The sequence below is a fragment of the Cupressus sempervirens genome, chromosome 3 (genome assembly GCF_028749045.1).
Source record: "Cupressus sempervirens isolate cs-2001-9-10 chromosome 3, ASM2874904v1, whole genome shotgun sequence".
Classification (NCBI taxonomy): domain Eukaryota; kingdom Viridiplantae; phylum Streptophyta; class Pinopsida; order Cupressales; family Cupressaceae; genus Cupressus; species Cupressus sempervirens.
The window spans coordinates 1,020,290,936-1,020,300,843 of NC_143120.1; positions in this window are offsets into that span (position 1 = coordinate 1,020,290,936).

A 9,908-nucleotide genomic window follows, 5' to 3' on the forward strand; every position below is an offset into this window, starting at 1 on the left:
TAGATGCTTCCGTAGCTATTAGATATGGACAATTTCTTTCTAATTTTCCATAATAATAAAAGAATATAACTACGAGGAAATTTGTAAGGAATTAGTCAAAAGAAATGAAGCATATTATCTAGAATTCTATTATGAAATCTTAGACATTACAAACTATAGATGAAAATAATAAATTTAATTCTCAAATGCACAAATTAATAGACAAGATGTAAATTGAAAATATCAGTTCATTAGTTCTCCACATATATGGGTTTTGGCTAATAATTAGTAGAACTCAATATTGCCAACTACATGGTTTGCAAATGGATAAAATTGGTTTATCTCTTGAGAATTTATGCACGGAATTTGGTGGCAAAGAATGAAGCATGCATACTCGTATCAGTCTCACTGAAAGAAGTGTTGAACTCACCATCATTGTTGTTCATCCCATATTGTCATTGACCAATGCAACTGGAACCCATAAAACAACCCTGTGTATTCTAAAGAAAATGCCCACAAATGAAAAGGGAGAAGCAAAACAAACTCACCAAAAAAAGGCCCAAAACCTTTGTACTTAAGGCACAATATTCAAGGATTTAGGACGTACATGGTCAAATCAAAAGTTACAATGACGTTGATTTTGAAATAAAGGAAAATTTCTAGAATGCATATTGCTATAGCATAGAAAACTGAAGTGAAGTGTTTATAAAATTTTGGGTCAAAATATAGATATGTGTCAGGCTCTCTTGTAATTTAAAACAATGTGAGTAAAAAAATTAAGATGTTTACCTCCCCTCATTTATGTTTGGAATATTCATTTTTCCAATTGGACTTGGGAATGGTGATTTTTAGGAAATTTTTTTAATTCAACCTTAATTTTATCAATTTCACATTTGGTTGGCAGCACAAGTCTTGCATATAGGAAGTCTTACTTCTACTTGACCAGGCATCTACTTCGCCTTTTCTCCTCCTTTTTCTCAACCTTGATATCTAGATATTTGTCAGCAATTGACACCTATGTGATTAATATTTTGAATTTTTTCTAATTATTCTCATTAAAGTTAATACTTGATTTAAATTCAATTATTAGTTTTTAATAAACTTACTTTCCTAATAATTTCTCCTTGACCTGACATTTTCTAGACAACTCTAGATTATTTTTAAAATGAGTATTACAAGAGAAATTTACATTCTAAGTATCTGATAGCAAATTGAGATAAATTGTGCTAAACATATTATGTACTTCTTGTTATTTTTGAATGTTATTAAAAAATGATTAATCAATTAGAACATAACCCTTCCCTTGTAGATTTTGATTACCATATAGACGTTGTTGTGGGAATTCATGGCAAGTTTGATCCTCCCCAAAATTTTCATGATTCCCAAGATACACAAATCTTTGGTGTGAATACAATTTCCAAATTAGAGGGTATGCAGAGAAAGTACCCCATATATGACATATGGAAAAGGAGATGCTTTCCCCAAGGGCCTCTGAGGGAGATTTTCAGCTGGGGGGCAACTCAACAATTTTGGAAAATATGGTAACACTGCAGGATGGGGGAATTGTTTCTTTCTCATAGAAGGAGAGTGTTAATCTTGGAGCTCAAGGGTTAATGATGTAATATCTAGAAAAATTTGTAGACAATATTATTTTAGAGGGGGCAAAAGAACATATTGAAGGAATTTCCTTAGAAGGGAATGTTTTGCTCACATATTATGAGCCTAATCAAATTAGGACAAAGGATAGGGAAGTTAATTAGAACCATGTCCTTTGCATAGCTCAATTTGATGCATAATACTCAAAATAAGTGTGTGTTCAATGACAAAAAAATATAGGGATGAACCTTGTAAACTAATTAAGACAAAAGAAGAAGTTATTGGTGTCTAGTGCACCTTGAATTTTGAGATAACTCTCAAGAAGACAAAAGAGAATGTTATTTCTCTTGTCTCAAAAATTAAAAATTGTGGAAGGAAAGTGCATGGCTCTCTAAGGATGCAATGAAAATTGTGTCAGAGAATTCTAGAGGATTAAATGCCTCTAACAAATCCTACCTTGTAAAGGGTTAGATTTTGATGCGTGGGGCAGATCTAGTTTTGCTTCAGGAAACTAAACTATCTACAGAGTTGAAGGACAAGATTTTCAACGGGTGGAGGATTGATCAGTTGTTCATTCTCCTTATTTTGAATTTTTTGGAGGGTTCATCATACTTTGGTAGAGTAACAAGTGCCAAGTGGAATTGGTGAGATCTAACTCAAATTTGATCCCATTTTTGTGACTGTAAATGCATATGGTTCTACAATAATTTTATGTAAACATAGACTATAGGGATACTCTCAGGGGTTCTAATAAAATTGGACTCTCAAAAGGTAATGGTGGGAGGGGATTTTAATGCCACTTTGGTACCTCAACATAAATGTGGTGGAGGAGATCCCTCACCTAAACTTACACAAGATTTTTAGGGCTATGTCAAGGGCAACACCATGTTTGATTGTGTTGCAGGTAATGGTATTACAACTTGGTCAAATGAAAGGAAGGGGTGGAACCATATTGGAGTTTTCTTGGACATATTTTTACTTGTCCCAAGATGGGTGTTAGGGTATGGCTATTATGTTTCTAATATCCTCTTGTATACCGGGTCAAATGACCTCCCCATTGAGCTTATAATCCACCATCTCCCAACAGTTTTAAACCAAAGTCATATTTTAAAATAGAAAAAATGTGGTTTGCAGATAAAAAAATGTGTTTCCCTTCTAAATCAGTGACGGGTGGAGAGCCCCTATTTCAAAGGGTTAAGGATGTTCCAACTTTCCAAAAAGTTGGGATACATGAAAGTTAAAATCAAAGAATGAATGAGGTAAGTTTTGGTAATATATTTAAAGAAATGAGGAACCTAGAATCCCAACTCAATTCATGGATTGATCAGATTATAAAGAATTTCCTCTTGGAAGAAGCAAATGAAAAGCACAAGAAATTAAGTGAGAAGCTAGAATAGGTGTTGTTCAATGAGAAAACTTATTGGAGTAGTGATCTAGAGAACTCTGGTTACTCAAAGGAGACAAAAACACAAGTTTTTTGTATGCTTCACCTAAAATCAAGAGGAAAAAAGGCATTTTTTAAGATCCAAGACAAGTTAGGGGTGGTGATGAAAGAGGGAAAAATTATACAATGAGAAGGATTCTAATATTTTGAAGATCTTTTGAATTATTCAAACTTGACACAATCCAGTTTGAGAGTCCTTGATAATATTCCTAGGCCAGTTTCAGACCAAGATAATATTGTGAGCTCATGGACCCTTTTACTTTGGAGGAGATTAGGAAGACAATATTTTTGGGTAAATGCACAAACAGTTGTTCCATTTTGGGACAACAAGGGGACCTCAACCAAGTACCACTCGATAGAGTACTGCTTGGTCAAGACCACATGGGCGCCATTTGGTACCTATGTGCCTAGGGGTACTTGGTCAAGTGCCTTGGGTCATATAAAATGTGCTAACGACCCATCTAGCCCCTCATTTTACTCAAAGGGGATAGAAGAGAAATGATCAATGGTCTATAGGGGGGTATTCGATTGAGTAGAGGTGAGCCATTTTTTTATTTGTTTAATTGTATTATTATAATAGTTATAATTTAGTTTTTTAATTTGTATTTAATTAAATGTGTTAGTTTTTAGTTATATTAGTTAAAATTTATTAATTAAATATTACATTAGTTAAAATGTATTAATTTTAGTTATATTTAATAGTTAAATTTTAGTTAAATTTTAGTTTTTCAATATGTATTTAATTGAATGAGATATTTTTATATTATTTGGGAAAACATTAAGAAATTTTAAACATTAGTTGTATTAGCTAGGAAAACATTAAAAAAAATGAAACTTTAAATATTAGTTGTATTAGTTAGGAAAACTTTAAATTTTATACATTAATTGTATTGATAGAAAAACTTAAAGTTTTAAACATTAGAGTTGTTGAGATTTTAAAACACAAATACAAATAAAACATTGCAAAGACTTCTGAATTGACATTTAAATTTCAATAGTATTATTAAATTTTTTTCTCTTCAAATAAAAAATACAAATGAGCTACATTTTGGCCCATTCATGAACTCTCATCCTCTCTAAAAACATATGAAACCTTGTGACACTGTCTCCTCACTTTCTGCCAAGCATCAAGTTTTCTCTCTCCTCACTTATACTTCCTCTCTATGATTCCCCTTTGTACACTTTCTTTCCTCCTTGTTTTTGTTACAAATTTCAAAATATTTACAAGTTTAAGCTAAAATGAGAAAGAAAATCATGGTGTACCTTCAAAATTATGGACAAAGTCTTATCCAAGTTATCTTGCAATTCCTTCAAAATATGCATATCAATCTGGATATCTGCTGATAACTCATACATACGATCTACAATTGATAGAGTTGTGTCCTTGACTAATGTCCTTACATGATCCATTATCATCTTCTGCATAATGTCCATGTATCAATCAATGTTGCCCTTATTCTAGCCTCTTCTCTTAGCAAATCTACCTGAAGATTTGTCAAAAATCTAGATTTTGCAAAATGATCGGAACTGGAGGTTTGATTCAATGTCAACTGATTTGCACTATCCTACAAGTCCTTGTTAATCTTGGCCAATTTTTCCTTTATTTCCTTCATAAAGTTAGTGGAATCACTCAACTTTACAAATAAAGATACAACATTATTTATAGCATTTTCTAATGAAGATATCAAAGTAGACAGCTCTACTTGATCAATTACTATCTTTTGTGAAACATTTTCTAGCACTTTCTCTCAAACTTTCTCTCAGCTTTCATGAGAATTTTGTCATCCCATTAGTATCCTCATTGAACTTGTGCACAATATCAATTAATTGATCAATAATGGGTACCTTTTCATTTACCTCTATAGATAGAGCATCTATGAATATTTCTTTGATGTCTTCCAAGACTTGGCTCATATCTCTCTCAGCTCTTAGCATTCTTTGCTTTGCCCTTTTCTTCCATAGCTCTCCCAAAATTTTTATTTCCTTAGCTGATAGATTTGATTGGTTCCAATTCAGGATTACATTCTCCTCATCAAGATCAATGCCATCAATTATGTTCTTTTTGCCCTTGCTTTTAGCTACTGAAGAAGGGATGATAGTTTTTCCTTTGTCATCTGAGTCCTTTTGTTGTTCTTGTTATTACTACTCGGTCAAGACTAAGAGATCCTGATGCTTAGTCAAGATGGAGGGAGCCTTTTTCTCGATTGAAGTGGATGAGACCTGCTGCTTAGTTTCTTTTGTGACAAAACTCGATGAAGGTGTGATAGTCTTCACTTCATTGCTAGGTTGAACTAGGTTCAACTCAATTGATTGTTGCACAATTGTTGCCTTAGGTGAAGTGGAGGGAAGTGATGCCATGACTTCTATTGCAATCTTATTAGCATCTGAATCCTCAATTTTCTAAATCTCTAGAAGAGCTCCTTCATCCTTGATGTCAAAGATGTTCTTCCATGTCTTCGTTGTGGACTACACAACATCTTCTATTTTATTTGACAAAATTTGAAAAGTTTTAAATCTTGGAGTATGTTTATCTTCATGATTAGACATTGCCTCCTTGATTTCTTTATCAAAGAGATTAAGCATGAGATTTCTTGAGGTTTTCTGTCTAATGTCTTTCTTTATTTTTGTTGTATTATCCCAATAATGTGAAATAGCCTTCAATAGATTTTCAAAAGCATGCCCTTTTAGCTCAAAAGGATAATATTTCCATCTTGTTATTTTCTCTACAAATGCTTCCTCAATCTATTTCTACTCCACTTTTCTTCTAGAGTCATACCTGAAGTATTTAAATCTTGTTATACCCCTTCCTTCCCTTATATTTTCTAGTCATTTTTCAAAGGTAGGGGGTGCCTTCTTCAGGGATATAATTGGAGTAATGTCTTCATCATCTTCCTATTCATCTTGAAGCTTTAGTTGCTTTCTGCCTTCCTTGGCTTGGATGGGGTCTTTGCTTTCTTCTTGGGAGGCTCCTCTTCTTCCTCGTCTTCTTCATCACTCTCTTCCTATTCAGCTTCCTCTTCTACATCATCACCCTTTCCTTCAGTGATTATAGGAGGTGTGTCTGATTTGGCAAGTTTCTTTCTAATGGTTTCCAACCTCTTCTTTCCTCTGTTTAGAATTTGAAAAATTTAAATCTCAAGAGATATTCTCATCTTTGCTTTTTTATAAGTTCCAAAGTAAGTTGCCTTGGGGTCTACTAACTCATTGATGAGACCCTCAATAATATCCTTTGTTTCATCAATATTCACCTCATATGATAGAGGTTTTGATGCAGGAGCTGTTAGAGTAAATAATTAATTTACTAATTATTTATTCTATTTACTTAAGCTTACTTAGGTAAATGCATTTCATTTATTAGTTGTAGCCTAGGAGTTTGTTATAAGTTGTTGACAATACGGGAGTGTGTTCTCTCCTAAGTCATACTTATCCTCTCACATTGTTCGAGGACTTTCCACCTCATGTGGATGTATGCTTAGTTGTCACACTTATCTCCTAGCGTCTTCTAGCTTGTTCTAGGAGATTCCTGGAGCTCTTTATATTCGGGCTCCCTCATTGTATTTTCATATCAAGGCATTCTCATTGTAAATACATTTTTTTCTTGTGTTTGCATATTTTCTCTCTCATGTCTGTTTAGGGTTTTCCCTTGCTCCATGCTCTTCCTTCCTTGGCTTCCCTTTGACAGGTTTTCGCATGTAGGTGATCTTGGGCATCTTCAGAGTTAGATTTCATCAACTCCAACATGGTATCAGAGCCTTCCTGTTGTTGCTTCATTGAAGGATTTTTGAAGCTGTGATTTGGAGTCACAAACCCTAGTTTGATTGTGCATTTTTTTTTCAAATCAGGGGATCAAAATTTTTTTGGAGCACTTTCAGCCCAAACAGATGTTTCCATTGGATTCAAAAGGTGCTTTTCAGCTAGGAACCATATAAAACTTGTTGATTTTGGAGACAGGGCTTCGGGAGGCAAAAAAATTTAGTTCGAGAGGTCATACGGACTAAAAAAAGGGCATTTATTGCGATTAAAAAAAAAAAGGCACCATCGTTGCAGTGCCCAGGCACCACCGTGGGGCCACCTAGGCACCGCCACCACCGGCAGCACAGCTGTGGAGCAGCCGCTACACGGCCCCCGTCACTTGGCCAGCTGGCCACCTCCTCCCAGTGGCGACGCTTGTTTTCACCGCTCAACCAGGGTGCAGTAACCTCTCCACCACTTAGTCTCCTCTCCAAGTCTGCTCTGACCCAGTTAGCATACTTGCACAGTTAGCACCCCATTAGCAGTCTATGCTCCAATCAGCCTCTGATGCGTGGAGACAGTTAGCCCAATCACAGATCGAGTAAGCCAGTCAGCGAGTGACACATGGCGGGTCTGCCATGTCATCCTGCTTGCCACGTGGCATCTTTTTTTTGCACCGACAGCTTTGTGTCGTTAATTTTTTTCTTGTGAAATGCTGATGTCAACACTGCATCAGCATCCTTCTTCTTACACCTCTCCAGGTTCTGTTTTGGAGCTACTTGTGGTTTTTTGGCCATAACTTGAGCATACAGAGGTATTTTTCTGATCCAAAAGAAGCACCAGAAAGCTAGTTCCGAGACGAAGATATTGGTGTAGGTATTTTTAGGTTTTGATGCAATTTTGTTGCCCTTTTTTTAGTTGAAGTCCAAAGTTCTATTTTTTACTTCGACATGCATATCTTTTGCATCCCATGGCAGTTTTTTGAAAACTTTATATTTTTGGAAGGTTGGTTCTGTCACCTTTTTAGAAATGTGGTCATTTTTCTCATTTTTTAGCCCATGCTCTTTATATCACATTTTTGACATTTTTGCTATATGGTGGATATCTTGAGTGTTTTAGGACCGAGGATCATTTTCCTGGCATGATTTCTTTTGTTTTAGGCTATACTTTATTTTGTATCAGCTTATTTTTAGTTTTGATCATTGTAGCTATCATTTGGAAGAACTTTTATGTATTGCACTAAGATAAAGTGCCACTCTTGCATTTCGAGGGTCATGAATGTTGTTTTGAGTCAGTTGTACTTGCACTATTTTTATAAAGCACCATGGGGGGGACAATTGTCTGCGATTTTAAGCTTCTTCCTATGTCAAGTGAGTTTCCGTTCCACAACATTAGCCCCATGCAACATCAGTGTGATCGTGTCTTTATAGGTGTTTGTACCTCTTCCTCTCTCATCGTTCTTGGTTCGTGTGCAAGAGACTTTGGCCCATCTTCTCAGTTGCCTGTCATCTCACCCCGTCTGCATTAAGGGGGGATTATGCTATTGTTCTAATGCATCCTTGGTTTGATGGTTCGATAGTGTGAGCTATGTATTCAGTGGTTGATCCTATATACAAGGCGATTGCAGTGGCTGACTACCTATGCATTTCGCTAAGATGGATCATCTACCATATAGACACGCTCGGTTCATGCCTTCTTCTTCCATGGAGGTTCTTTAGATCAATAGTTTTCTTCTTGATGGTAGATTTGTGGCTTCTTCATGCTTCAGTGATGCTCTTCATGATCACTCCTTGTTCCTGTTTTAGGGGACATTTCCCTAGTTGGAGGCTTCTTCAGTTCTTCACTAGGTTCTCACCTCTTTTTGGGGGAGGGTTTTTCCCACATGGTTTTCTCTCTTTTCCCATTTTCAGAGGTTGTATTTTGTTGCATTGTACATGGGTACCTAACATGGCCTCGTTGGCGGGACCCAATTCTGCATTTCATCTTAGTTTTGTGAGCTTAAGGCATTTCCCTAAGTTGTACTTAAGGGGGGGTGTTCGAGTAAATAATTAATTTACTAATTATTTATTCTATTTACTTAAGCTTACTTAGGTAAATGCATTTCATTTATTAGTTGTAGCCTAGGAGTTTGTTATAAGTTGTTGAAAATGCGAGAGTTTGTTCTCTCCTAAGTCATACTTATCCTCTCACATTGTTTGAGGACTTTCCACCTCATGTGGATGTATTCTTAGTTGTCACACTTATCTCCTAGCATCTTCTAGCTTTTTCTAGGAGATTCTTGGAGCTCTTTATATTCGGGCTCCCTCATTGTATTTTCGTATCAAGACATTCTCATTGTAAATACATTTTTTCTTGTGTTTGCATATTTTCTCTCTCATTTTTTCTTGTGTTTGCATATTTTCTCTCTCATGTCCATTTAGGGTTTTTCTCTTGCTCCACGCTCTTTCTTCCTTGGCCTCCCTTTGACAGGTTTTCACATGTAGGTGATCTTGGGCATCTTCGAAGTTGGATTTCATCAACTCCAACAGGAGCATCCTAGGATTTCTTGCAATCTTGCATGTTGGAGGAATTCTAGTTTATGGTTGCAGACTCAATCACCAAAGAAGTGGTGTTCGGTCACTACTAGACATAGTTTATGCCTAGGAGCTCAACATACTTTGAGAGCTCAACATGCTCTGGGAGCTCAGCATGCACTGTGGTGCTTGGCAATGTCTTGGTGTTCAACAATGCCTTGGAGCTCAACATCGTCTTGGAGCTTGGCATGGTCTTGGAGCTCAATGTAGTTTGTGGTGCTTGGTTTGCACTATGACCTTGACGATGCTTGTGAATTTACTAGTGCTCAACTTGGTCTTATTGATACTTGGCTTGGTTTTGCTAGCACTTGACTTTGTATTGGTTTCTATTGGTGCCAACTTGTTTGTGAGACAACTTTTGACATTGAATTTATGTATGGGTATTTAATTTAGTGTTGTAGCCAACTTGTGGCTTGACCTATATTTAATGTGAGGGATTTAATTTAGTTTGTAATGAGTTGGGATGACTTGTGGCTTAGTTGGGTATAAGTAAGGGGTTTTGTAAAGTCTTTAGGAGAGTAGGAGCATTGCGATCATCCAACTTGGAGAAGGGGATGACATGTAGATGCAAACTTTGATGAGCT